Raw genomic sequence first — 21,206 nt, forward strand, 5'->3', positions numbered from 1 at the left:
TAGCATATTAGAAAGTACCTTATGTATAAGTCATTTTTATAGAAATTTTTGAAAATTAATATATTTGATATAATTGCTAGGCGACGCAAGTCATTTATTTTATTTTAAATATACACGTTCAATGATAAATGTGTTGGCACATCACATTGCCTACGACCATACCACGTTGAGTACACCCCATCTCGTCCGATCTGGGAAGTTAAGCAACGTCGGGCCCGGTTAGTACTTGGATGGGTGACCGCCTGGGAATACCGGGTGTCGTAGGCATTTTATAAGTTTTTTAGCATATTAGAAAGTACCTTATGTAGAAGTCATTTTTTATCAAAATTTTTGAAAATTAATATATTTGATATAACTGCTAAGGGACGCAAGTCATTTATTTTATTTTAAATATACACGGTTAATGATAAATGTGTTGGCTCACCACATCACATTGCCTACGACCATACCACGTTGAGTACACCCCATCTCGTCCGATCTGGGAAGTTAAGCAACGTCGGGCCCGGTTAGTACTTGGATGGGTGACCGCCTGGGAATACCGGGTGTCGTAGGCATTTTATAAGTTTTATAGCATATTAGAAAGTACTTTATGTAGAAGTCATTTTTTATCAAAATTTTTGAAAATTAATATATTTGATATAACTTCTAAGGGACGCAAGTCATTTATTTTATTTTAAATATACACGGTTAATGATAAATGTGTTGGCTCACCACATCACGTTGAGTACACCCCATCTCGTCCGATCTGGGAAGTTAAGCAACGTCGGGCCCGGTTAGTACTTGGATGGGTGACCGCCTGGGAATACCGGGTGTCGTAGGCATTTTATAAGTTTTATAGCATATTAGAAAGTACTTTATGTAGAAGTCATTTTTTATCAAAATTTTTGAAAACTAATATATTTGATATAATTGCTAAGCGACGCAAGTCATTTATTTTATTTTAAATATACACGGTTAATGATAAATGTGTTGGCTCACCACATCACATTGCCTACGACCATACCACGTTGAGTACACCCCATCTCGTCCGATCTGGGAAGTTAAGCAACGTCGGGCCCGGTTAGTACTTGGATGGGTGACCGCCTGGGAATACCGGGTGTCGTAGGCATTTAATAAGTTTTATAGCATATTAGAAAGTACTTTATGTAGAAGTCATTTTTTATCAAAATTTTTGAAAACTAATATATTTGATATAATTGCTTAGCGACGCAAGTCATTTATTTTATTTTAAATATACACGGTTAATGATAAATGTGTTGGCTCACCACATCACGTTGAGTACACCCCATCTCGTCCGATCTGGGAAGTTAAGCAACGTCGGGCCCGGTTAGTACTTGGATGGGTGACCGCCTGGGAATACCGGGTGTCGTAGGCATTTTATAAGTTTTATAGCATATTAGAAAGTACTTTATGTAGAAGTCATTTTTTATCAAAATTTTTGAAAATTAATATATTTGATATAACTTCTAAGGGACGCAAGTCATTTATTTTATTTTAAATATACACGGTTAATGATAAATGTGTTGGCTCACCACATCACGTTGAGTACACCCCATCTCGTCCGATCTGGGAAGTTAAGCAACGTCGGGCCCGGTTAGTACTTGGATGGGTGACCGCCTGGGAATACCGGGTGTCGTAGGCATTTAATAAGTTTTATAGCATATTAGAAAGTACTTTATGTAGAAGTCATTTTTTATCAAAATTTTTGAAAACTAATATATTCGATATAATTGCTTAGCGACGCAAGTCATTTATTTTATTTTAAATATACACGGTTAATGATAAATGTGTTGGCTCACCACATCACGTTAAGTACACCCCATCTCGTCCGATCTGGGAAGTTAAGCAACGTCGGGCCCGGTTAGTACTTGGATGGGTGACCGCCTGGGAATACCGGGTGTCGTAGGCATTTTATAAGTTTTATAGCATATTAGAAAGTACTTTATGTAGAAGTCATTTTTTATCAAAATTTTTGAAAACTAATATATTTGATATAACTGCTAAGGGACGCAAGTCATTTATTTTATTTTAAATATACACGGTTAATGATAAATGTGTTGGCTCACCACATCACGTTGAGTACACCCCATCTCGTCCGATCTGGGAAGTTAAGCAACGTCGGGCCCGGTTAGTACTTGGATGGGTGACCGCCTGGGAATACCGGGTGTCGTAGGCATTTTATAAGTTTTATAGCATATTAGAAAGTACTTTATGTAGAAGTCATTTTTTATCAAAATTTTTGAAAACTAATATATTTGATATAATTGCTAAGCGACGCAAGTCATTTATTTTATTTTAAATATACACGGTTAATGATAAATGTGTTGGCTCACCACATCACATTGCCTACGACCATACCACGTTGAGTACACCCCATCTCGTCCGATCTGGGAAGTTAAGCAACGTCGGGCCCGGTTAGTACTTGGATGGGTGACCGCCTGGGAATACCGGGTGTCGTAGGCATTTTATAAGTTTTTTAGCATATTAGAAAGTACCTTATGTATAAGTCATTTTTATAGAAATTTTTGAAAATTAATATATTTGATATAATTGCTAGGCGACGCAAGTCATTTATTTTATTTTAAATATACACGTTCAATGATAAATGTGTTGGCACATCACATTGCCTACGACCATACCACGTTGAGTACACCCCATCTCGTCCGATCTGGGAAGTTAAGCAACGTCGGGCCCGGTTAGTACTTGGATGGGTGACCGCCTGGGAATACCGGGTGTCGTAGGCATTTTATAAGTTTTTTAGCATATTAGAAAGTACCTTATGTAGAAGTCATTTTTTATCAAAATTTTTGAAAATTAATATATTTGATATAACTGCTAAGGGACGCAAGTCATTTATTTTATTTTAAATATACACGGTTAATGATAAATGTGTTGGCTCACCACATCACATTGCCTACGACCATACCACGTTGAGTACACCCCATCTCGTCCGATCTGGGAAGTTAAGCAACGTCGGGCCCGGTTAGTACTTGGATGGGTGACCGCCTGGGAATACCGGGTGTCGTAGGCATTTTATAAGTTTTATAGCATATTAGAAAGTACTTTATGTAGAAGTCATTTTTTATCAAAATTTTTGAAAATTAATATATTTGATATAACTTCTAAGGGACGCAAGTCATTTATTTTATTTTAAATATACACGGTTAATGATAAATGTGTTGGCTCACCACATCACGTTGAGTACACCCCATCTCGTCCGATCTGGGAAGTTAAGCAACGTCGGGCCCGGTTAGTACTTGGATGGGTGACCGCCTGGGAATACCGGGTGTCGTAGGCATTTTATAAGTTTTATAGCATATTAGAAAGTACTTTATGTAGAAGTCATTTTTTATCAAAATTTTTGAAAACTAATATATTTGATATAATTGCTAAGCGACGCAAGTCATTTATTTTATTTTAAATATACACGGTTAATGATAAATGTGTTGGCTCACCACATCACATTGCCTACGACCATACCACGTTGAGTACACCCCATCTCGTCCGATCTGGGAAGTTAAGCAACGTCGGGCCCGGTTAGTACTTGGATGGGTGACCGCCTGGGAATACCGGGTGTCGTAGGCATTTAATAAGTTTTATAGCATATTAGAAAGTACTTTATGTAGAAGTCATTTTTTATCAAAATTTTTGAAAACTAATATATTTGATATAATTGCTTAGCGACGCAAGTCATTTATTTTATTTTAAATATACACGGTTAATGATAAATGTGTTGGCTCACCACATCACGTTGAGTACACCCCATCTCGTCCGATCTGGGAAGTTAAGCAACGTCGGGCCCGGTTAGTACTTGGATGGGTGACCGCCTGGGAATACCGGGTGTCGTAGGCATTTTATAAGTTTTATAGCATATTAGAAAGTACTTTATGTAGAAGTCATTTTTTATCAAAATTTTTGAAAATTAATATATTTGATATAACTTCTAAGGGACGCAAGTCATTTATTTTATTTTAAATATACACGGTTAATGATAAATGTGTTGGCTCACCACATCACGTTGAGTACACCCCATCTCGTCCGATCTGGGAAGTTAAGCAACGTCGGGCCCGGTTAGTACTTGGATGGGTGACCGCCTGGGAATACCGGGTGTCGTAGGCATTTTATAAGTTTTTTAGCATATTAGAAAGTACCTTATGTAGAAGTCATTTTTTATCAAAATTTTTGAAAATTAATATATTTGATATAACTGCTAAGGGACGCAAGTCATTTATTTTATTTTAAATATACACGGTTAATGATAAATGTGTTGGCTCACCACATCACATTGCCTACGACCATACCACGTTGAGTACACCCCATCTCGTCCGATCTGGGAAGTTAAGCAACGTCGGGCCCGGTTAGTACTTGGATGGGTGACCGCCTGGGAATACCGGGTGTCGTAGGCATTTTATAAGTTTTATAGCATATTAGAAAGTACTTTATGTAGAAGTCATTTTTTATCAAAATTTTTGAAAATTAATATATTTGATATAACTTCTAAGGGACGCAAGTCATTTATTTTATTTTAAATATACACGGTTAATGATAAATGTGTTGGCTCACCACATCACGTTGAGTACACCCCATCTCGTCCGATCTGGGAAGTTAAGCAACGTCGGGCCCGGTTAGTACTTGGATGGGTGACCGCCTGGGAATACCGGGTGTCGTAGGCATTTTATAAGTTTTATAGCATATTAGAAAGTACTTTATGTAGAAGTCATTTTTTATCAAAATTTTTGAAAACTAATATATTTGATATAATTGCTAAGCGACGCAAGTCATTTATTTTATTTTAAATATATACGGTTAATGATAAATGTGTTGGCTCACCACATCACATTGCCTACGACCATACCACGTTGAGTACACCCCATCTCGTCCGATCTGGGAAGTTAAGCAACGTCGGGCCCGGTTAGTACTTGGATGGGTGACCGCCTGGGAATACCGGGTGTCGTAGGCATTTAATAAGTTTTATAGCATATTAGAAAGTACTTTATGTAGAAGTCATTTTTTATCAAAATTTTTGAAAACTAATATATTTGATATAATTGCTTAGCGACGCAAGTCATTTATTTTATTTTAAATATACACGGTTAATGATAAATGTGTTGGCTCACCACATCACGTTAAGTACACCCCATCTCGTCCGATCTGGGAAGTTAAGCAACGTCGGGCCCGGTTAGTACTTGGATGGGTGACCGCCTGGGAATACCGGGTGTCGTAGGCATTTTATAAGTTTTATAGCATATTAGAAAGTACTTTATGTAGAAGTCATTTTTTATCAAAATTTTTGAAAACTAATATATTTGATATAATTGCTAAGCGACGCAAGTCATTTATTTTATTTTAAATATACACGGTTAATGATAAATGTGTTGGCTTACCACATCACATTGCCTACGACCATACCACGTTGAGTACACCCCATCTCGTCCGATCTGGGAAGTTAAGCAACGTCGGGCCCGGTTAGTACTTAGATGGGTGACCGCCTGGGAATACCGGGTGTCGTAGGCATTTTATAAGTTTTTTAGCATATTAGAAAGTACCTTATGTATAAGTCATTTTTATCGAAATTTTTGAAAATTAATATATTTGATATAATTGCTAGGCGACGCAAGTCATTTATTTTATTTTAAATATACCTGGGTAATGTTAAATGTGTTGGCACATCACATTGCCTACGACCATACCACGTTGAGTACACCCCATCTCGTCCGATCTGGGAAGTTAAGCAACGTCGGGCCCGGTTAGTACTTGGATGGGTGACCGCCTGGGAATACCGGGTGTCGTAGGCATTTTATAAGTTTTATAGCATATTAGAAAGTACTTTATGTAGAAGTCATTTTTTATCAAAATTTTTGAAAATTAATATATTTGATATAACTTCTAAGGGACGCAAGTCATTTATTTTATTTTAAATATACACGGTTAATGATAAATGTGTTGGCTCACCACATCACGTTGAGTACACCCCATCTCGTCCGATCTGGGAAGTTGAGCAACGTCGGGCCCGGTTAGTACTTGGATGGGTGACCGCCTGGGAATACCGGGTGTCGTAGGCATTTTATAAGTTTTATAGCATATTAGAAAGTACTTTATGTAGAAGTCATTTTTTATCAAAATTTTTGAAAACTAATATATTTGATATAATTGCTAAGCGACGCAAGTCATTTATTTTATTTTAAATATACACGGTTAATGATAAATGTGTTGGCTCACCACATCACATTGCCTACGACCATACCACGTTGAGTACACCCCATCTCGTCCGATCTGGGAAGTTAAGCAACGTCGGGCCCGGTTAGTACTTGGATGGGTGACCGCCTGGGAATACCGGGTGTCGTAGGCATTTAATAAGTTTTATAGCATATTAGAAAGTACTTTATGTAGAAGTCATTTTTTATCAAAATTTTTGAAAACTAATATATTTGATATAATTGCTTAGCGACGCAAGTCATTTATTTTATTTTAAATATACACGGTTAATGATAAATGTGTTGGCTCACCACATCACGTTAAGTACACCCCATCTCGTCCGATCTGGGAAGTTAAGCAACGTCGGGCCCGGTTAGTACTTGGATGGGTGACCGCCTGGGAATACCGGGTGTCGTAGGCATTTTATAAGTTTTATAGCATATTAGAAAGTACTTTATGTAGAAGTCATTTTTTATCAAAATTTTTGAAAACTAATATATTTGATATAATTGCTAAGCGACGCAAGTCATTTATTTTATTTTAAATATACACGGTTAATGATAAATGTGTTGGCTTACCACATCACATTGCCTACGACCATACCACGTTGAGTACACCCCATCTCGTCCGATCTGGGAAGTTAAGCAACGTCGGGCCCGGTTAGTACTTAGATGGGTGACCGCCTGGGAATACCGGGTGTCGTAGGCATTTTATAAGTTTTTTAGCATATTAGAAAGTACCTTATGTATAAGTCATTTTTATCGAAATTTTTGAAAATTAATATATTTGATATAATTGCTAGGCGACGCAAGTCATTTATTTTATTTTAAATATACCTGGGTAATGTTAAATGTGTTGGCACATCACATTGCCTACGACCATACCACGTTGAGTACACCCCATCTCGTCCGATCTGGGAAGTTAAGCAACGTCGGGCCCGGTTAGTACTTGGATGGGTGACCGCCTGGGAATACCGGGTGTCGTAGGCATTTTATAAGTTTTATAGCATATTAGAAAGTACTTTATGTAGAAGTCATTTTTTATCAAAATTTTTGAAAATTAATATATTTGATATAACTTCTAAGGGACGCAAGTCATTTATTTTATTTTAAATATACACGGTTAATGATAAATGTGTTGGCTCACCACATCACGTTGAGTACACCCCATCTCGTCCGATCTGGGAAGTTAAGCAACGTCGGGCCCGGTTAGTACTTGGATGGGTGACCGCCTGGGAATACCCGGTGTCGTAGGCATTTTATAAGTTTTATAGCATATTAGAAAGTACTTTATGTAGAAGTCATTTTTTATCAAAATTTTTGAAAACTAATATATTTGATATAATTGCTAAGCGACGCAAGTCATTTATTTTATTTTAAATATACACGGTTAATGATAAATGTGTTGGCTCACCACATCACATTGCCTACGACCATACCACGTTGAGTACACCCCATCTCGTCCGATCTGGGAAGTTAAGCAACGTCGGGCCCGGTTAGTACTTGGATGGGTGACCGCCTGGGAATACCGGGTGTCGTAGCCATTTTATAAGTTTTTTAGCATATTAGAAAGTACCTTATGTAGAAGTCATTTTTTATCAAAATTTTTGAAAATTAATATATTTGATATAACTGCTAAGAGACGCAAGTCATTTATTTTATTTTAAATATACACGGTTAATGATAAATGTGTTGGCTCACCACATCACATTGCCTACGACCATACCACGTTGAGTACACCCCATCTCGTCCGATCTGGGAAGTTAAGCAACGTCGGGCCCGGTTAGTACTTGGATGGGTGACCGCCTGGGAATACCGGGTGTCGTAGGCATTTTATAAGTTTTATAGCATATTAGAAAGTACTTTATGTAGAAGTCATTTTTTATCAAAATTTTTGAAAACTAATATATTTCATATAATTGCTAAGCGACGCAAGTCATTTATTTTATTTTAAATATACACGGTTAATGATAAATGTGTTGGCTCACCACATCACATTGCCTACGACCATACCACGTTGAGTACACCCCATCTCGTCCGATCTGGGAAGTTAAGCAACGTCGGGCCCGGTTAGTACTTGGATGGGTGACCGCCTGGGAATACCGGGTGTCGTAGCCATTTTATAAGTTTTTTAGCATATTAGAAAGTACCTTATGTAGAAGTCATTTTTTATCAAAATTTTTGAAAATTAATATATTTGATATAACTGCTAAGAGACGCAAGTCATTTATTTTATTTTAAATATACACGGTTAATGATAAATGTGTTGGCTCACCACATCACATTGCCTACGACCATACCACGTTGAGTACACCCCATCTCGTCCGATCTGGGAAGTTAAGCAACGTCGGGCCCGGTTAGTACTTGGATGGGTGACCGCCTGGGAATACCGGGTGTCGTAGGAATTTTATAAGTTTTATAGCATATTAGAAAGTACTTTATGTAGAAGTCATTTTTTATCAAAATTTTTGAAAACTAATATATTTCATATAATTGCTAAGCGACGCAAGTCATTTATTTTATTTTAAATATACACGGTTAATGATAAATGTGTTGGCTCACCACATCACATTGCCTACGACCATACCACGTTGAGTACACCCCATCTCGTCCGATCTGGGAAGTTAAGCAACGTCGGGCCCGGTTAGTACTTGGATGGGTGACCGCCTGGGAATACCGGGTGTCGTAGGCATTTTATAAGTTTTTTAGCATATTAGAAAGTACCTTATGTATAAGTCATTTTTATAGAAATTTTTGAAAATTAATATATTTGATATAATTGCTAGGCGACGCAAGTCATTTATTTTATTTTAAATATACACGTTCAATGATAAATGTGTTGGCACATCACATTGCCTACGACCATACCACGTTGAGTACACCCCATCTCGTCCGATCTGGGAAGTTAAGCAACGTCGGGCCCGGTTAGTACTTGGATGGGTGACCGCCTGGGAATACCGGGTGTCGTAGGCATTTTATAAGTTTTTTAGCATATTAGAAAGTACCTTATGTAGAAGTCATTTTTTATCAAAATTTTTGAAAATTAATATATTTGATATAACTGCTAAGGGACGCAAGTCATTTATTTTATTTTAAATATACACGGTTAATGATAAATGTGTTGGCTCACCACATCACATTGCCTACGACCATACCACGTTGAGTACACCCCATCTCGTCCGATCTGGGAAGTTAAGCAACGTCGGGCCCGGTTAGTACTTGGATGGGTGACCGCCTGGGAATACCGGGTGTCGTAGGCATTTTATAAGTTTTATAGCATATTAGAAAGTACTTTATGTAGAAGTCATTTTTTATCAAAATTTTTGAAAATTAATATATTTGATATAACTTCTAAGGGACGCAAGTCATTTATTTTATTTTAAATATACACGGTTAATGATAAATGTGTTGGCTCACCACATCACGTTGAGTACACCCCATCTCGTCCGATCTGGGAAGTTAAGCAACGTCGGGCCCGGTTAGTACTTGGATGGGTGACCGCCTGGGAATACCGGGTGTCGTAGGCATTTTATAAGTTTTATAGCATATTAGAAAGTACTTTATGTAGAAGTCATTTTTTATCAAAATTTTTGAAAACTAATATATTTGATATAATTGCTAAGCGACGCAAGTCATTTATTTTATTTTAAATATATACGGTTAATGATAAATGTGTTGGCTCACCACATCACATTGCCTACGACCATACCACGTTGAGTACACCCCATCTCGTCCGATCTGGGAAGTTAAGCAACGTCGGGCCCGGTTAGTACTTGGATGGGTGACCGCCTGGGAATACCGGGTGTCGTAGGCATTTAATAAGTTTTATAGCATATTAGAAAGTACTTTATGTAGAAGTCATTTTTTATCAAAATTTTTGAAAACTAATATATTTGATATAATTGCTTAGCGACGCAAGTCATTTATTTTATTTTAAATATACACGGTTAATGATAAATGTGTTGGCTCACCACATCACGTTAAGTACACCCCATCTCGTCCGATCTGGGAAGTTAAGCAACGTCGGGCCCGGTTAGTACTTGGATGGGTGACCGCCTGGGAATACCGGGTGTCGTAGGCATTTTATAAGTTTTATAGCATATTAGAAAGTACTTTATGTAGAAGTCATTTTTTATCAAAATTTTTGAAAACTAATATATTTGATATAATTGCTAAGCGACGCAAGTCATTTATTTTATTTTAAATATACACGTTCAATGATAAATGTGTTGGCACATCACATTGCCTACGACCATACCACGTTGAGTACACCCCATCTCGTCCGATCTGGGAAGTTAAGCAACGTCGGGCCCGGTTAGTACTTGGATGGGTGACCGCCTGGGAATACCGGGTGTCGTAGGCATTTTATAAGTTTTTTAGCATATTAGAAAGTACCTTATGTAGAAGTCATTTTTTATCAAAATTTTTGAAAATTAATATATTTGATATAACTGCTAAGGGACGCAAGTCATTTATTTTATTTTAAATATACACGGTTAATGATAAATGTGTTGGCTCACCACATCACATTGCCTACGACCATACCACGTTGAGTACACCCCATCTCGTCCGATCTGGGAAGTTAAGCAACGTCGGGCCCGGTTAGTACTTGGATGGGTGACCGCCTGGGAATACCGGGTGTCGTAGGCATTTTATAAGTTTTATAGCATATTAGAAAGTACTTTATGTAGAAGTCATTTTTTATCAAAATTTTTGAAAATTAATATATTTGATATAACTTCTAAGGGACGCAAGTCATTTATTTTATTTTAAATATACACGGTTAATGATAAATGTGTTGGCTCACCACATCACGTTGAGTACACCCCATCTCGTCCGATCTGGGAAGTTAAGCAACGTCGGGCCCGGTTAGTACTTGGATGGGTGACCGCCTGGGAATACCGGGTGTCGTAGGCATTTTATAAGTTTTATAGCATATTAGAAAGTACTTTATGTAGAAGTCATTTTTTATCAAAATTTTTGAAAACTAATATATTTGATATAATTGCTAAGCGACGCAAGTCATTTATTTTATTTTAAATATACACGGTTAATGATAAATGTGTTGGCTCACCACATCACATTGCCTACGACCATACCACGTTGAGTACACCCCATCTCGTCCGATCTGGGAAGTTAAGCAACGTCGGGCCCGGTTAGTACTTGGATGGGTGACCGCCTGGGAATACCGGGTGTCGTAGGCATTTTATAAGTTTTTTAGCATATTAGAAAGTACCTTATGTATAAGTCATTTTTATAGAAATTTTTGAAAATTAATATATTTGATATAATTGCTAGGCGACGCAAGTCATTTATTTTATTTTAAATATACACGTTCAATGATAAATGTGTTGGCACATCACATTGCCTACGACCATACCACGTTGAGTACACCCCATCTCGTCCGATCTGGGAAGTTAAGCAACGTCGGGCCCGGTTAGTACTTGGATGGGTGACCGCCTGGGAATACCGGGTGTCGTAGGCATTTTATAAGTTTTTTAGCATATTAGAAAGTACCTTATGTAGAAGTCATTTTTTATCAAAATTTTTGAAAATTAATATATTTGATATAACTGCTAAGGGACGCAAGTCATTTATTTTATTTTAAATATACACGGTTAATGATAAATGTGTTGGCTCACCACATCACATTGCCTACGACCATACCACGTTGAGTACACCCCATCTCGTCCGATCTGGGAAGTTAAGCAACGTCGGGCCCGGTTAGTACTTGGATGGGTGACCGCCTGGGAATACCGGGTGTCGTAGGCATTTTATAAGTTTTATAGCATATTAGAAAGTACTTTATGTAGAAGTCATTTTTTATCAAAATTTTTGAAAATTAATATATTTGATATAACTTCTAAGGGACGCAAGTCATTTATTTTATTTTAAATATACACGGTTAATGATAAATGTGTTGGCTCACCACATCACGTTGAGTACACCCCATCTCGTCCGATCTGGGAAGTTAAACAACGTCGGGCCCGGTTAGTACTTGGATGGGTGACCGCCTGGGAATACCGGGTGTCGTAGGCATTTTATAAGTTTTATAGCATATTAGAAAGTACTTTATGTAGAAGTCATTTTTTATCAAAATTTTTGAAAACTAATATATTTGATATAATTGCTAAGCGACGCAAGTCATTTATTTTATTTTAAATATACACGGTTAATGATAAATGTGTTGGCTCACCACATCACATTGCCTACGACCATACCACGTTGAGTACACCCCATCTCGTCCGATCTGGGAAGTTAAGCAACGTCGGGCCCGGTTAGTACTTGGATGGGTGACCGCCTGGGAATACCGGGTGTCGTAGGCATTTAATAAGTTTTATAGCATATTAGGAAGTACTTTATGTAGAAGTCATTTTTTATCAAAATTTTTGAAAACTAATATATTTGATATAATTGCTTAGCGACGCAAGTCATTTATTTTATTTTAAATATACACGGTTAATGATAAATGTGTTGGCTCACCACATCACGTTGAGTACACCCCATCTCGTCCGATCTGGGAAGTTAAGCAACGTCGGGCCCGGTTAGTACTTGGATGGGTGACCGCCTGGGAATACCGGGTGTCGTAGGCATTTTATAAGTTTTATAGCATATTAGAAAGTACTTTATGTAGAAGTCATTTTTTATCAAAATTTTTGAAAATTAATATATTTGATATAACTTCTAAGGGACGCAAGTCATTTATTTTATTTTAAATATACACGGTTAATGATAAATGTGTTGGCTCACCACATCACGTTGAGTACACCCCATCTCGTCCGATCTGGGAAGTTAAGCAACGTCGGGCCCGGTTAGTACTTGGATGGGTGACCGCCTGGGAATACCGGGTGTCGTAGGCATTTTATAAGTTTTTTAGCATATTAGAAAGTACCTTATGTATAAGTCATTTTTTATCAAAATTTTTGAAAATTAATATATTTGATATAACTGCTAAGGGACGCAAGTCATTTATTTTATTTTAAATATACACGGTTAATGATAAATGTGTTGGCTCACCACATCACATTGCCTACGACCATACCACGTTGAGTACACCCCATCTCGTCCGATCTGGGAAGTTAAGCAACGTCGGGCCCGGTTAGTACTTGGATGGGTGACCGCCTGGGAATACCGGGTGTCGTAGGCATTTTATAAGTTTTATAGCATATTAGAAAGTACTTTATGTAGAAGTCATTTTTTATCAAAATTTTTGAAAATTAATATATTTGATATAACTTCTAAGGGACGCAAGTCATTTATTTTATTTTAAATATACACGGTTAATGATAAATGTGTTGGCTCACCACATCACGTTGAGTACACCCCATCTCGTCCGATCTGGGAAGTTAAGCAACATCGGGCCCGGTTAGTACTTGGATGGGTGACCGCCTGGGAATACCGGGTGTCGTAGGCATTTTATAAGTTTTATAGCATATTAGAAAGTACTTTATGTAGAAGTCATTTTTTATCAAAATTTTTGAAAACTAATATATTTGATATAATTGCTAAGCGACGCAAGTCATTTATTTTATTTTAAATATACACGTTTAATGATAAATGTGTTGGCTCACCACATCACATTGCCTACGACCATACCACGTTGAGTACACCCCATCTCGTCCGATCTGGGAAGTTAAGCAACGTCGGGCCCGGTTAGTACTTGGATGGGTGACCGCCTGGGAATACCGGGTGTCGTAGGCATTTAATAAGTTTTATAGCATATTAGAAAGTACTTTATGTAGAAGTCATTTTTTATCAAAATTTTTGAAAACTAATATATTTGATATAATTGCTTAGCGACGCAAGTCATTTATTTTATTTTAAATATACACGGTTAATGATAAATGTGTTGGCTCACCACATCACGTTAAGTACACCCCATCTCGTCCGATCTGGGAAGTTAAGCAACGTCGGGCCCGGTTAGTACTTGGATGGGTGACCGCCTGGGAATACCGGGTGTCGTAGGCATTTTATAAGTTTTATAGCATATTAGAAAGTACTTTATGTAGAAGTCATTTTTTATCAAAATTTTTGAAAACTAATATATTTGATATAACTGCTAAGGGACGCAAGTCATTTATTTTATTTTAAATATACACGGTTAATGATAAATGTGTTGGCTCACCACATCACGTTGAGTACACCCCATCTCGTCCGATCTGGGAAGTTAAGCAACGTCGGGCCCGGTTAGTACTTGGATGGGTGACCGCCTGGGAATACCGGGTGTCGTAGGCATTTTATAAGTTTTATAGCATATTAGAAAGTACTTTATGTAGAAGTCATTTTTTATCAAAATTTTTGAAAACTAATATATTTGATATAATTGCTAAGCGACGCAAGTCATTTATTTTATTTTAAATATACACGGTTAATGATAAATGTGTTGGCTCACCACATCACATTGCCTACGACCATACCACGTTGAGTACACCCCATCTCGTCCGATCTGGGAAGTTAAGCAACGTCGGGCCCGGTTAGTACTTGGATGGGTGACCGCCTGGGAATACCGGGTGTCGTAGGCATTTTATAAGTTTTTTAGCATATTAGAAAGTACCTTATGTATAAGTCATTTTTATAGAAATTTTTGAAAATTAATATATTTGATATAATTGCTAGGCGACGCAAGTCATTTATTTTATTTTAAATATACACGTTCAATGATAAATGTGTTGGCACATCACATTGCCTACGACCATACCACGTTGAGTACACCCCATCTCGTCCGATCTGGGAAGTTAAGCAACGTCGGGCCCGGTTAGTACTTGGATGGGTGACCGCCTGGGAATACCGGGTGTCGTAGGCATTTTATAAGTTTTTTAGCATATTAGAAAGTACCTTATGTAGAAGTCATTTTTTATCAAAATTTTTGAAAATTAATATATTTGATATAACTGCTAAGGGACGCAAGTCATTTATTTTATTTTAAATATACACGGTTAATGATAAATGTGTTGGCTCACCACATCACATTGCCTACGACCATACCACGTTGAGTACACCCCATCTCGTCCGATCTGGGAAGTTAAGCAACGTCGGGCCCGGTTAGTACTTGGATGGGTGACCGCCTGGGAATACCGGGTGTCGTAGGCATTTTATAAGTTTTATAGCATATTAGAAAGTACTTTATGTAGAAGTCATTTTTTATCAAAATTTTTGAAAATTAATATATTTGATATAACTTCTAAGGGATGCAAGTCATTTATTTTATTTTAAATATACACGGTTAATGATAAATGTGTTGGCTCACCACATCACGTTGAGTACACCCCATCTCGTCCGATCTGGGAAGTTAAGCAACGTCGGGCCCGGTTAGTACTTGGATGGGTGACCGCCTGGGAATACCGGGTGTCGTAGGCATTTTATAAGTTTTATAGCATATTAGAAAGTACTTTATGTAGAAGTCATTTTTTATCAAAATTTTTGAAAACTAATATATTTGATATAATTGCTAAGCGACGCAAGTCATTTATTTTATTTTAAATATACACGGTTAATGATAAATGTGTTGGCTCACCACATCACATTGCCTACGACCATACCACGTTGAGTACACCCCATCTCGTCCGATCTGGGAAGTTAAGCAACGTCGGGCCCGGTTAGTACTTGGATGGGTGACCGCCTGGGAATACCGGGTGTCGTAGGCATTTAATAAGTTTTACAGCATATTAGAAAGTACTTTATGTAGAAGTCATTTTTTATCAAAATTTTTGAAAACTAATATATTTGATATAATTGCTTAGCGACGCAAGTCATTTATTTTATTTTAAATATACACGGTTAATGATAAATGTGTTGGCTCACCACATCACGTTGAGTACACCCCATCTCGTCCGATCTGGGAAGTTAAGCAACGTCGGGCCCGGTTAGTACTTGGATGGGTGACCGCCTGGGAATACCGGGTGTCGTAGGCATTTTATAAGTTTTATAGCATATTAGAAAGTACTTTATGTAGAAGTCATTTTTTATCAAAATTTTTGAAAATTAATATATTTGATATAACTTCTAAGGGACGCAAGTCATTTATTTTATTTTAAATATACACGGTTAATGATAAATGTGTTGGCTCACCACATCACGTTGAGTACACCCCATCTCGTCCGATCTGGGAAGTTAAGCAACGTCGGGCCCGGTTAGTACTTGGATGGGTGACCGCCTGGGAATACCGGGTGTCGTAGGCATTTTATAAGTTTTTTAGCATATTAGAAAGTACCTTATGTAGAAGTCATTTTTTATCAAAATTTTTGAAAATTAATATATTTGATATAACTGCTAAGGGACGCAAGTCATTTATTTTATTTTAAATATACACGGTTAATGATAAATGTGTTGGCTCACCACATCACATTGCCTACGACCATACCACGTTGAGTACACCCCATCTCGTCCGATCTGGGAAGTTAAGCAACGTCGGGCCCGGTTAGTACTTGGATGGGTGACCGCCTGGGAATACCGGGTGTCGTAGGCATTTTATAAGTTTTATAGCATATTAGAAAGTACTTTATGTAGAAGTCACTTTTTATCAAAATTTTTGAAAATTAATATATTTGATATAACTTCTAAGGGACGCAAGTCATTTATTTTATTTTAAATATACACGGTTAATGATAAATGTGTTGGCTCACCACATCACGTTGAGTACACCCCATCTCGTCCGATCTGGGAAGTTAAGCAACGTCGGGCCCGGTTAGTACTTGGATGGGTGACCGCCTGGGAATACCGGGTGTCGTAGGCATTTTATAAGTTTTATAGCATATTAGAAAGTACTTTATGTAGAAGTCATTTTTTATCAAAATTTTTGAAAACTAATATATTTGATATAATTGCTAAGCGACGCAAGTCATTTATTTTATTTTAAATATATACGGTTAATGATAAATGTGTTGGCTCACCACATCACATTGCCTACGACCATACCACGTTGAGTACACCCCATCTCGTCCGATCTGGGAAGTTAAGCAACGTCGGGCCCGGTTAGTACTTGGATGGGTGACCGCCTGGGAATACCGGGTGTCGTAGGCATTTAATAAGTTTTATAGCATATTAGAAAGTACTTTATGTAGAAGTCATTTTTTATCAAAATTTTTGAAAACTAATATATTTGATATAATTGCTTAGCGACGCAAGTCATTTATTTTATTTTAAATATACACGGTTAATGATAAATGTGTTGGCTCACCACATCACGTTAAGTACACCCCATCTCGTCCGATCTGGGAAGTTAAGCAACGTCGGGCCCGGTTAGTACTTGGATGGGTGACCGCCTGGGAATACCGGGTGTCGTAGGCATTTTATAAGTTTTATAGCATATTAGAAAGTACTTTATGTAGAAGTCATTTTTTATCAAAATTTTTGAAAACTAATATATTTGATATAATTGCTAAGCGACGCAAGTCATTTATTTTATTTTAAATATACACGGTTAATGATAAATGTGTTGGCTTACCACATCACATTGCCTACGACCATACCACGTTGAGTACACCCCATCTCGTCCGATCTGGGAAGTTAAGCAACGTCGGGCCCGGTTAGTACTTAGATGGGTGACCGCCTGGGAATACCGGGTGTCGTAGGCATTTTATAAGTTTTTTAGCATATTAGAAAGTACCTTATGTATAAGTCATTTTTATCGAAATTTTTGAAAATTAATATATTTGATATAATTGCTAGGCGACGCAAGTCATTTATTTTATTTTAAATATACCTGGGTAATGTTAAATGTGTTGGCACATCACATTGCCTACGACCATACCACGTTGAGTACACCCCATCTCGTCCGATCTGGGAAGTTAAGCAACGTCGGGCCCGGTTAGTACTTGGATGGGTGACCGCCTGGGAATACCGGGTGTCGTAGGCATTTTATAAGTTTTATAGCATATTAGAAAGTACTTTATGTAGAAGTCATTTTTTATCAAAATTTTTGAAAATTAATATATTTGATATAACTTCTAAGGGACGCAAGTCATTTATTTTATTTTAAATATACACGGTTAATGATAAATGTGTTGGCTCACCACATCACGTTGAGTACACCCCATCTCGTCCGATCTGGGAAGTTGAGCAACGTCGGGCCCGGTTAGTACTTGGATGGGTGACCGCCTGGGAATACCGGGTGTCGTAGGCATTTTATAAGTTTTATAGCATATTAGAAAGTACTTTATGTAGAAGTCATTTTTTATCAAAATTTTCGAAAACTAATATATTTGATATAATTGCTAAGCGACGCAAGTCATTTATTTTATTTTAAATATACACGGTTAATGATAAATGTGTTGGCTCACCACATCACATTGCCTACGACCATACCACGTTGAGTACACCCCATCTCGTCCGATCTGGGAAGTTAAGCAACGTCGGGCCCGGTTAGTACTTGGATGGGTGACCGCCTGGGAATACCGGGTGTCGTAGGCATTTAATAAGTTTTATAGCATATTAGAAAGTACTTTATGTAGAAGTCATTTTTTATCAAAATTTTTGAAAACTAATATATTTGATATAATTGCTTAGCGACGCAAGTCATTTATTTTATTTTAAATATACACGGTTAATGATAAATGTGTTGGCTCACCACATCACGTTAAGTACACCCCATCTCGTCCGATCTGGGAAGTTAAGCAACGTCGGGCCCGGTTAGTACTTGGATGGGTGACCGCCTGGGAATACCGGGTGTCGTAGGCATTTTATAAGTTTTATAGCATATTAGAAAGTACTTTATGTAGAAGTCATTTTTTATCAAAATTTTTGAAAACTAATATATTTGATATAATTGCTAAGCGACGCAAGTCATTTATTTTATTTTAAATATACACGGTTAATGATAAATGTGTTGGCTTACCACATCACATTGCCTACGACCATACCACGTTGAGTACACCCCATCTCGTCCGATCTGGGAAGTTAAGCAACGTCGGGCCCGGTTAGTACTTAGATGGGTGACCGCCTGGGAATACCGGGTGTCGTAGGCATTTTATAAGTTTTTTAGCATATTAGAAAGTACTTTATGTAGAAGTCATTTTTTATCAAAATTTTTGAAAATTAATATATTTGATATAACTTCTAAGGGACGCAAGTCATTTATTTTATTTTAAATATACACGGTTAATGATAAATGTGTTGGCTCACCACATCACGTTGAGTACACCCCATCTCGTCCGATCTGGGAAGTTAAGCAACGTCGGGCCCGGTTAGTACTTGGATGGGTGACCGCCTGGGAATACCGGGTGTCGTAGGCATTTTATAAGTTTTTTAGCATATTAGAAAGTACCTTATGTAGAAGTCATTTTTTATCAAAATTTTTGAAAATTAATATATTTGATATAACTGCTAAGGGACGCAAGTCATTTATTTTATTTTAAATATACACGGTTAATGATAAATGTGTTGGCTCACCACATCACATTGCCTACGACCATACCACGTTGAGTACACCCCATCTCGTCCGATCTGGGAAGTTAAGCAACGTCGGGCCCGGTTAGTACTTGGATGGGTGACCGCCTGGGAATACCGGGTGTCGTAGGCATTTTATAAGTTTTATAGCATATTAGAAAGTACTTTATGTAGAAGTCATTTTTTATCAAAATTTTTGAAAATTAATATATTTGATATAACTTCTAAGGGACGCAAGTCATTTATTTTATTTTAAATATACACGGTTAATGATAAATGTGTTGGCTCACCACATCACGTTGAGTACACCCCATCTCGTCCGATCTGGGAAGTTAAGCAACGTCGGGCCCGGTTAGTACTTGGATGGGTGACCGCCTGGGAATACCGGGTGTCGTAGGCATTTTATAAGTTTTATAGCATATTAGAAAGTACTTTATGTAGAAGTCATTTTTTATCAAAATTTTTGAAAACTAATATATTTGATATAATTGCTAAGCGACGCAAGTCATTTATTTTATTTTAAATATACACGGTTAATGATAAATGTGTTGGCTCACCACATCACATTGCCTACGACCATACCACGTTGAGTACACCCCATCTCGTCCGATCTGGGAAGTTAAGCAACGTCGGGCCCGGTTAGTACTTGGATGGGTGACCGCCTGGGAATACCGGGTGTCGTAGGCATTTTATAAGTTTTTTAGCATATTAGAAAGTACCTTATGTATAAGTCATTTTTATAGAAATTTTTGAAAATTAATATATTTGATATAATTGCTAGGCGACGCAAGTCATTTATTTTATTTTAAATATACACGTTCAATGATAAATGTGTTGGCACATCACATTGCCTACGACCATACCACGTTGAGTACACCCCATCTCGTCCGATCTGGGAAGTTAAGCAACGTCGGGCCCGGTTAGTACTTGGATGGGTGACCGCCTGGGAATACCGGGTGTCGTAGGCATTTTATAAGTTTTTTAGCATATTAGAAAGTACCTTATGTAGAAGTCATTTTTTATCAAAATTTTTGAAAATTAATATATTTGATATAACTGCTAAGGGACGCAAGTCATTTATTTTATTTTAAATATACACGGTTAATGATAAATGTGTTGGCTCACCACATCACATTGCCTACGACCATACCACGTTGAGTACACCCCATCTCGTCCGATCTGGGAAGTTAAGCAACGTCGGGCCCGGTTAGTACTTAGATGGGTGACCGCCTGGGAATACCGGGTGTCGTAGGCATTTTATAAGTTTTTTAGCATATTAGAAAGTACTTTATGTAGAAGTCATTTTTTATCAAAATTTTTGAAAATTAATATATTTGATATAACTTCTAAGGGACGCAAGTCATTTATTTTATTTTAAATATACACGGTTAATGATAAATGTGTTGGCTCACCACATCACGTTGAGTACACCCCATCTCGTCCGATCTGGGAAGTTAAGCAACGTCGGGCCCGGTTAGTACTTGGATGGGTGACCGCCTGGGAATACCGGGTGTCGTAGGCATTTTATAAGTTTTTTAGCATATTAGAAAGTACCTTATGTAGAAGTCATTTTTTATCAAAATTTTTGAAAATTAATATATTTGATATAACTGCTAAGGGACGCAAGTC

General features: G+C 37.4%; 44 non-coding genes and 32 pseudogenes across 44 annotated transcripts; all 76 read left to right on the forward strand.

Moving 5' to 3' along the window:
* Nucleotides 1–148: 148 nt before the first annotated feature.
* Nucleotides 149–267, forward strand: LOC145760835 (5S ribosomal RNA). The gene has a single exon (XR_014286825.1). It is a non-coding gene; the product is annotated as a 5S ribosomal RNA (ribosomal RNA).
* A 168-nt stretch (nucleotides 268–435) lies between these two features.
* On the forward strand, nucleotides 436–554 carry LOC145760836 (5S ribosomal RNA). The gene has a single exon (XR_014286826.1). It is a non-coding gene; the product is annotated as a 5S ribosomal RNA (ribosomal RNA).
* Nucleotides 555–701: 147 nt separating this feature from the next.
* LOC145761480 (5S ribosomal RNA) lies at nucleotides 702–821 on the forward strand (annotated as a pseudogene).
* A 168-nt stretch (nucleotides 822–989) lies between these two features.
* On the forward strand, nucleotides 990–1,108 carry LOC145760838 (5S ribosomal RNA). Its single transcript, XR_014286828.1, has one exon. It is a non-coding gene; the product is annotated as a 5S ribosomal RNA (ribosomal RNA).
* Nucleotides 1,109–1,255: 147 nt separating this feature from the next.
* Nucleotides 1,256–1,375, forward strand: LOC145761482 (5S ribosomal RNA; annotated as a pseudogene).
* A 147-nt stretch (nucleotides 1,376–1,522) lies between these two features.
* On the forward strand, nucleotides 1,523–1,642 carry LOC145761483 (5S ribosomal RNA; annotated as a pseudogene).
* A 147-nt stretch (nucleotides 1,643–1,789) lies between these two features.
* LOC145761602 (5S ribosomal RNA) lies at nucleotides 1,790–1,909 on the forward strand (annotated as a pseudogene).
* Nucleotides 1,910–2,056: 147 nt separating this feature from the next.
* On the forward strand, nucleotides 2,057–2,176 carry LOC145761484 (5S ribosomal RNA; annotated as a pseudogene).
* Nucleotides 2,177–2,344: 168 nt separating this feature from the next.
* On the forward strand, nucleotides 2,345–2,463 carry LOC145760839 (5S ribosomal RNA). The gene has a single exon (XR_014286829.1). It is a non-coding gene; the product is annotated as a 5S ribosomal RNA (ribosomal RNA).
* A 162-nt stretch (nucleotides 2,464–2,625) lies between these two features.
* On the forward strand, nucleotides 2,626–2,744 carry LOC145760840 (5S ribosomal RNA). Its single transcript, XR_014286830.1, has one exon. It is a non-coding gene; the product is annotated as a 5S ribosomal RNA (ribosomal RNA).
* Nucleotides 2,745–2,912: 168 nt separating this feature from the next.
* Nucleotides 2,913–3,031, forward strand: LOC145760841 (5S ribosomal RNA). The gene has a single exon (XR_014286831.1). It is a non-coding gene; the product is annotated as a 5S ribosomal RNA (ribosomal RNA).
* Nucleotides 3,032–3,178: 147 nt separating this feature from the next.
* On the forward strand, nucleotides 3,179–3,298 carry LOC145761485 (5S ribosomal RNA; annotated as a pseudogene).
* Nucleotides 3,299–3,466: 168 nt separating this feature from the next.
* On the forward strand, nucleotides 3,467–3,585 carry LOC145760842 (5S ribosomal RNA). Its single transcript, XR_014286832.1, has one exon. It is a non-coding gene; the product is annotated as a 5S ribosomal RNA (ribosomal RNA).
* A 147-nt stretch (nucleotides 3,586–3,732) lies between these two features.
* Nucleotides 3,733–3,852, forward strand: LOC145761486 (5S ribosomal RNA; annotated as a pseudogene).
* A 147-nt stretch (nucleotides 3,853–3,999) lies between these two features.
* Nucleotides 4,000–4,119, forward strand: LOC145761488 (5S ribosomal RNA; annotated as a pseudogene).
* A 168-nt stretch (nucleotides 4,120–4,287) lies between these two features.
* LOC145760843 (5S ribosomal RNA) lies at nucleotides 4,288–4,406 on the forward strand. Its single transcript, XR_014286833.1, has one exon. It is a non-coding gene; the product is annotated as a 5S ribosomal RNA (ribosomal RNA).
* A 147-nt stretch (nucleotides 4,407–4,553) lies between these two features.
* Nucleotides 4,554–4,673, forward strand: LOC145761489 (5S ribosomal RNA; annotated as a pseudogene).
* Nucleotides 4,674–4,841: 168 nt separating this feature from the next.
* On the forward strand, nucleotides 4,842–4,960 carry LOC145760844 (5S ribosomal RNA). Its single transcript, XR_014286834.1, has one exon. It is a non-coding gene; the product is annotated as a 5S ribosomal RNA (ribosomal RNA).
* Nucleotides 4,961–5,107: 147 nt separating this feature from the next.
* LOC145761603 (5S ribosomal RNA) lies at nucleotides 5,108–5,227 on the forward strand (annotated as a pseudogene).
* Nucleotides 5,228–5,395: 168 nt separating this feature from the next.
* LOC145760982 (5S ribosomal RNA) lies at nucleotides 5,396–5,514 on the forward strand. The gene has a single exon (XR_014286963.1). It is a non-coding gene; the product is annotated as a 5S ribosomal RNA (ribosomal RNA).
* Nucleotides 5,515–5,676: 162 nt separating this feature from the next.
* Nucleotides 5,677–5,795, forward strand: LOC145760845 (5S ribosomal RNA). The gene has a single exon (XR_014286835.1). It is a non-coding gene; the product is annotated as a 5S ribosomal RNA (ribosomal RNA).
* A 147-nt stretch (nucleotides 5,796–5,942) lies between these two features.
* Nucleotides 5,943–6,062, forward strand: LOC145761622 (5S ribosomal RNA; annotated as a pseudogene).
* A 168-nt stretch (nucleotides 6,063–6,230) lies between these two features.
* Nucleotides 6,231–6,349, forward strand: LOC145760847 (5S ribosomal RNA). Its single transcript, XR_014286836.1, has one exon. It is a non-coding gene; the product is annotated as a 5S ribosomal RNA (ribosomal RNA).
* Nucleotides 6,350–6,496: 147 nt separating this feature from the next.
* On the forward strand, nucleotides 6,497–6,616 carry LOC145761604 (5S ribosomal RNA; annotated as a pseudogene).
* A 168-nt stretch (nucleotides 6,617–6,784) lies between these two features.
* On the forward strand, nucleotides 6,785–6,903 carry LOC145760983 (5S ribosomal RNA). Its single transcript, XR_014286964.1, has one exon. It is a non-coding gene; the product is annotated as a 5S ribosomal RNA (ribosomal RNA).
* A 162-nt stretch (nucleotides 6,904–7,065) lies between these two features.
* LOC145760848 (5S ribosomal RNA) lies at nucleotides 7,066–7,184 on the forward strand. The gene has a single exon (XR_014286837.1). It is a non-coding gene; the product is annotated as a 5S ribosomal RNA (ribosomal RNA).
* Nucleotides 7,185–7,331: 147 nt separating this feature from the next.
* LOC145761314 (5S ribosomal RNA) lies at nucleotides 7,332–7,451 on the forward strand (annotated as a pseudogene).
* Nucleotides 7,452–7,619: 168 nt separating this feature from the next.
* Nucleotides 7,620–7,738, forward strand: LOC145761170 (5S ribosomal RNA). The gene has a single exon (XR_014287141.1). It is a non-coding gene; the product is annotated as a 5S ribosomal RNA (ribosomal RNA).
* A 168-nt stretch (nucleotides 7,739–7,906) lies between these two features.
* Nucleotides 7,907–8,025, forward strand: LOC145760850 (5S ribosomal RNA). Its single transcript, XR_014286839.1, has one exon. It is a non-coding gene; the product is annotated as a 5S ribosomal RNA (ribosomal RNA).
* Nucleotides 8,026–8,193: 168 nt separating this feature from the next.
* LOC145761171 (5S ribosomal RNA) lies at nucleotides 8,194–8,312 on the forward strand. Its single transcript, XR_014287142.1, has one exon. It is a non-coding gene; the product is annotated as a 5S ribosomal RNA (ribosomal RNA).
* A 168-nt stretch (nucleotides 8,313–8,480) lies between these two features.
* LOC145761155 (5S ribosomal RNA) lies at nucleotides 8,481–8,599 on the forward strand. The gene has a single exon (XR_014287126.1). It is a non-coding gene; the product is annotated as a 5S ribosomal RNA (ribosomal RNA).
* A 168-nt stretch (nucleotides 8,600–8,767) lies between these two features.
* On the forward strand, nucleotides 8,768–8,886 carry LOC145760851 (5S ribosomal RNA). The gene has a single exon (XR_014286840.1). It is a non-coding gene; the product is annotated as a 5S ribosomal RNA (ribosomal RNA).
* A 162-nt stretch (nucleotides 8,887–9,048) lies between these two features.
* Nucleotides 9,049–9,167, forward strand: LOC145760852 (5S ribosomal RNA). Its single transcript, XR_014286841.1, has one exon. It is a non-coding gene; the product is annotated as a 5S ribosomal RNA (ribosomal RNA).
* A 168-nt stretch (nucleotides 9,168–9,335) lies between these two features.
* LOC145760853 (5S ribosomal RNA) lies at nucleotides 9,336–9,454 on the forward strand. Its single transcript, XR_014286842.1, has one exon. It is a non-coding gene; the product is annotated as a 5S ribosomal RNA (ribosomal RNA).
* Nucleotides 9,455–9,601: 147 nt separating this feature from the next.
* On the forward strand, nucleotides 9,602–9,721 carry LOC145761490 (5S ribosomal RNA; annotated as a pseudogene).
* A 168-nt stretch (nucleotides 9,722–9,889) lies between these two features.
* LOC145760854 (5S ribosomal RNA) lies at nucleotides 9,890–10,008 on the forward strand. The gene has a single exon (XR_014286843.1). It is a non-coding gene; the product is annotated as a 5S ribosomal RNA (ribosomal RNA).
* Nucleotides 10,009–10,155: 147 nt separating this feature from the next.
* Nucleotides 10,156–10,275, forward strand: LOC145761605 (5S ribosomal RNA; annotated as a pseudogene).
* A 163-nt stretch (nucleotides 10,276–10,438) lies between these two features.
* LOC145760855 (5S ribosomal RNA) lies at nucleotides 10,439–10,557 on the forward strand. Its single transcript, XR_014286844.1, has one exon. It is a non-coding gene; the product is annotated as a 5S ribosomal RNA (ribosomal RNA).
* Nucleotides 10,558–10,725: 168 nt separating this feature from the next.
* LOC145760856 (5S ribosomal RNA) lies at nucleotides 10,726–10,844 on the forward strand. The gene has a single exon (XR_014286845.1). It is a non-coding gene; the product is annotated as a 5S ribosomal RNA (ribosomal RNA).
* Nucleotides 10,845–10,991: 147 nt separating this feature from the next.
* LOC145761491 (5S ribosomal RNA) lies at nucleotides 10,992–11,111 on the forward strand (annotated as a pseudogene).
* Nucleotides 11,112–11,279: 168 nt separating this feature from the next.
* LOC145760857 (5S ribosomal RNA) lies at nucleotides 11,280–11,398 on the forward strand. Its single transcript, XR_014286846.1, has one exon. It is a non-coding gene; the product is annotated as a 5S ribosomal RNA (ribosomal RNA).
* A 162-nt stretch (nucleotides 11,399–11,560) lies between these two features.
* Nucleotides 11,561–11,679, forward strand: LOC145760858 (5S ribosomal RNA). The gene has a single exon (XR_014286847.1). It is a non-coding gene; the product is annotated as a 5S ribosomal RNA (ribosomal RNA).
* Nucleotides 11,680–11,847: 168 nt separating this feature from the next.
* LOC145760859 (5S ribosomal RNA) lies at nucleotides 11,848–11,966 on the forward strand. Its single transcript, XR_014286848.1, has one exon. It is a non-coding gene; the product is annotated as a 5S ribosomal RNA (ribosomal RNA).
* Nucleotides 11,967–12,113: 147 nt separating this feature from the next.
* Nucleotides 12,114–12,233, forward strand: LOC145761575 (5S ribosomal RNA; annotated as a pseudogene).
* A 168-nt stretch (nucleotides 12,234–12,401) lies between these two features.
* Nucleotides 12,402–12,520, forward strand: LOC145760861 (5S ribosomal RNA). The gene has a single exon (XR_014286850.1). It is a non-coding gene; the product is annotated as a 5S ribosomal RNA (ribosomal RNA).
* A 147-nt stretch (nucleotides 12,521–12,667) lies between these two features.
* LOC145761492 (5S ribosomal RNA) lies at nucleotides 12,668–12,787 on the forward strand (annotated as a pseudogene).
* Nucleotides 12,788–12,934: 147 nt separating this feature from the next.
* LOC145761493 (5S ribosomal RNA) lies at nucleotides 12,935–13,054 on the forward strand (annotated as a pseudogene).
* A 168-nt stretch (nucleotides 13,055–13,222) lies between these two features.
* Nucleotides 13,223–13,341, forward strand: LOC145760863 (5S ribosomal RNA). The gene has a single exon (XR_014286851.1). It is a non-coding gene; the product is annotated as a 5S ribosomal RNA (ribosomal RNA).
* A 147-nt stretch (nucleotides 13,342–13,488) lies between these two features.
* LOC145761617 (5S ribosomal RNA) lies at nucleotides 13,489–13,608 on the forward strand (annotated as a pseudogene).
* A 168-nt stretch (nucleotides 13,609–13,776) lies between these two features.
* LOC145760864 (5S ribosomal RNA) lies at nucleotides 13,777–13,895 on the forward strand. Its single transcript, XR_014286852.1, has one exon. It is a non-coding gene; the product is annotated as a 5S ribosomal RNA (ribosomal RNA).
* A 147-nt stretch (nucleotides 13,896–14,042) lies between these two features.
* LOC145761607 (5S ribosomal RNA) lies at nucleotides 14,043–14,162 on the forward strand (annotated as a pseudogene).
* A 147-nt stretch (nucleotides 14,163–14,309) lies between these two features.
* LOC145761494 (5S ribosomal RNA) lies at nucleotides 14,310–14,429 on the forward strand (annotated as a pseudogene).
* Nucleotides 14,430–14,597: 168 nt separating this feature from the next.
* On the forward strand, nucleotides 14,598–14,716 carry LOC145760865 (5S ribosomal RNA). The gene has a single exon (XR_014286853.1). It is a non-coding gene; the product is annotated as a 5S ribosomal RNA (ribosomal RNA).
* A 162-nt stretch (nucleotides 14,717–14,878) lies between these two features.
* LOC145760866 (5S ribosomal RNA) lies at nucleotides 14,879–14,997 on the forward strand. Its single transcript, XR_014286854.1, has one exon. It is a non-coding gene; the product is annotated as a 5S ribosomal RNA (ribosomal RNA).
* A 168-nt stretch (nucleotides 14,998–15,165) lies between these two features.
* Nucleotides 15,166–15,284, forward strand: LOC145760867 (5S ribosomal RNA). The gene has a single exon (XR_014286855.1). It is a non-coding gene; the product is annotated as a 5S ribosomal RNA (ribosomal RNA).
* A 147-nt stretch (nucleotides 15,285–15,431) lies between these two features.
* On the forward strand, nucleotides 15,432–15,551 carry LOC145761496 (5S ribosomal RNA; annotated as a pseudogene).
* A 168-nt stretch (nucleotides 15,552–15,719) lies between these two features.
* Nucleotides 15,720–15,838, forward strand: LOC145760868 (5S ribosomal RNA). Its single transcript, XR_014286856.1, has one exon. It is a non-coding gene; the product is annotated as a 5S ribosomal RNA (ribosomal RNA).
* A 147-nt stretch (nucleotides 15,839–15,985) lies between these two features.
* On the forward strand, nucleotides 15,986–16,105 carry LOC145761497 (5S ribosomal RNA; annotated as a pseudogene).
* Nucleotides 16,106–16,252: 147 nt separating this feature from the next.
* Nucleotides 16,253–16,372, forward strand: LOC145761498 (5S ribosomal RNA; annotated as a pseudogene).
* Nucleotides 16,373–16,540: 168 nt separating this feature from the next.
* Nucleotides 16,541–16,659, forward strand: LOC145760869 (5S ribosomal RNA). Its single transcript, XR_014286857.1, has one exon. It is a non-coding gene; the product is annotated as a 5S ribosomal RNA (ribosomal RNA).
* Nucleotides 16,660–16,806: 147 nt separating this feature from the next.
* Nucleotides 16,807–16,926, forward strand: LOC145761500 (5S ribosomal RNA; annotated as a pseudogene).
* Nucleotides 16,927–17,094: 168 nt separating this feature from the next.
* Nucleotides 17,095–17,213, forward strand: LOC145760870 (5S ribosomal RNA). The gene has a single exon (XR_014286858.1). It is a non-coding gene; the product is annotated as a 5S ribosomal RNA (ribosomal RNA).
* Nucleotides 17,214–17,360: 147 nt separating this feature from the next.
* On the forward strand, nucleotides 17,361–17,480 carry LOC145761609 (5S ribosomal RNA; annotated as a pseudogene).
* Nucleotides 17,481–17,648: 168 nt separating this feature from the next.
* On the forward strand, nucleotides 17,649–17,767 carry LOC145760984 (5S ribosomal RNA). Its single transcript, XR_014286965.1, has one exon. It is a non-coding gene; the product is annotated as a 5S ribosomal RNA (ribosomal RNA).
* A 162-nt stretch (nucleotides 17,768–17,929) lies between these two features.
* LOC145760871 (5S ribosomal RNA) lies at nucleotides 17,930–18,048 on the forward strand. Its single transcript, XR_014286859.1, has one exon. It is a non-coding gene; the product is annotated as a 5S ribosomal RNA (ribosomal RNA).
* Nucleotides 18,049–18,195: 147 nt separating this feature from the next.
* Nucleotides 18,196–18,315, forward strand: LOC145761623 (5S ribosomal RNA; annotated as a pseudogene).
* A 168-nt stretch (nucleotides 18,316–18,483) lies between these two features.
* Nucleotides 18,484–18,602, forward strand: LOC145760873 (5S ribosomal RNA). Its single transcript, XR_014286861.1, has one exon. It is a non-coding gene; the product is annotated as a 5S ribosomal RNA (ribosomal RNA).
* A 147-nt stretch (nucleotides 18,603–18,749) lies between these two features.
* LOC145761610 (5S ribosomal RNA) lies at nucleotides 18,750–18,869 on the forward strand (annotated as a pseudogene).
* A 168-nt stretch (nucleotides 18,870–19,037) lies between these two features.
* On the forward strand, nucleotides 19,038–19,156 carry LOC145760985 (5S ribosomal RNA). The gene has a single exon (XR_014286966.1). It is a non-coding gene; the product is annotated as a 5S ribosomal RNA (ribosomal RNA).
* A 147-nt stretch (nucleotides 19,157–19,303) lies between these two features.
* LOC145761501 (5S ribosomal RNA) lies at nucleotides 19,304–19,423 on the forward strand (annotated as a pseudogene).
* Nucleotides 19,424–19,591: 168 nt separating this feature from the next.
* On the forward strand, nucleotides 19,592–19,710 carry LOC145760874 (5S ribosomal RNA). The gene has a single exon (XR_014286862.1). It is a non-coding gene; the product is annotated as a 5S ribosomal RNA (ribosomal RNA).
* A 147-nt stretch (nucleotides 19,711–19,857) lies between these two features.
* LOC145761502 (5S ribosomal RNA) lies at nucleotides 19,858–19,977 on the forward strand (annotated as a pseudogene).
* Nucleotides 19,978–20,145: 168 nt separating this feature from the next.
* LOC145760875 (5S ribosomal RNA) lies at nucleotides 20,146–20,264 on the forward strand. Its single transcript, XR_014286863.1, has one exon. It is a non-coding gene; the product is annotated as a 5S ribosomal RNA (ribosomal RNA).
* Nucleotides 20,265–20,426: 162 nt separating this feature from the next.
* On the forward strand, nucleotides 20,427–20,545 carry LOC145760876 (5S ribosomal RNA). The gene has a single exon (XR_014286864.1). It is a non-coding gene; the product is annotated as a 5S ribosomal RNA (ribosomal RNA).
* Nucleotides 20,546–20,713: 168 nt separating this feature from the next.
* Nucleotides 20,714–20,832, forward strand: LOC145760986 (5S ribosomal RNA). The gene has a single exon (XR_014286967.1). It is a non-coding gene; the product is annotated as a 5S ribosomal RNA (ribosomal RNA).
* A 147-nt stretch (nucleotides 20,833–20,979) lies between these two features.
* LOC145761503 (5S ribosomal RNA) lies at nucleotides 20,980–21,099 on the forward strand (annotated as a pseudogene).
* Nucleotides 21,100–21,206: the final 107 nt, after the last annotated feature.

The sequence above is a fragment of the Corella eumyota genome, chromosome 7 (genome assembly GCF_963082875.1).
Source record: "Corella eumyota chromosome 7, kaCorEumy4.1, whole genome shotgun sequence".
NCBI lineage: Eukaryota > Metazoa > Chordata > Ascidiacea > Phlebobranchia > Corellidae > Corella > Corella eumyota.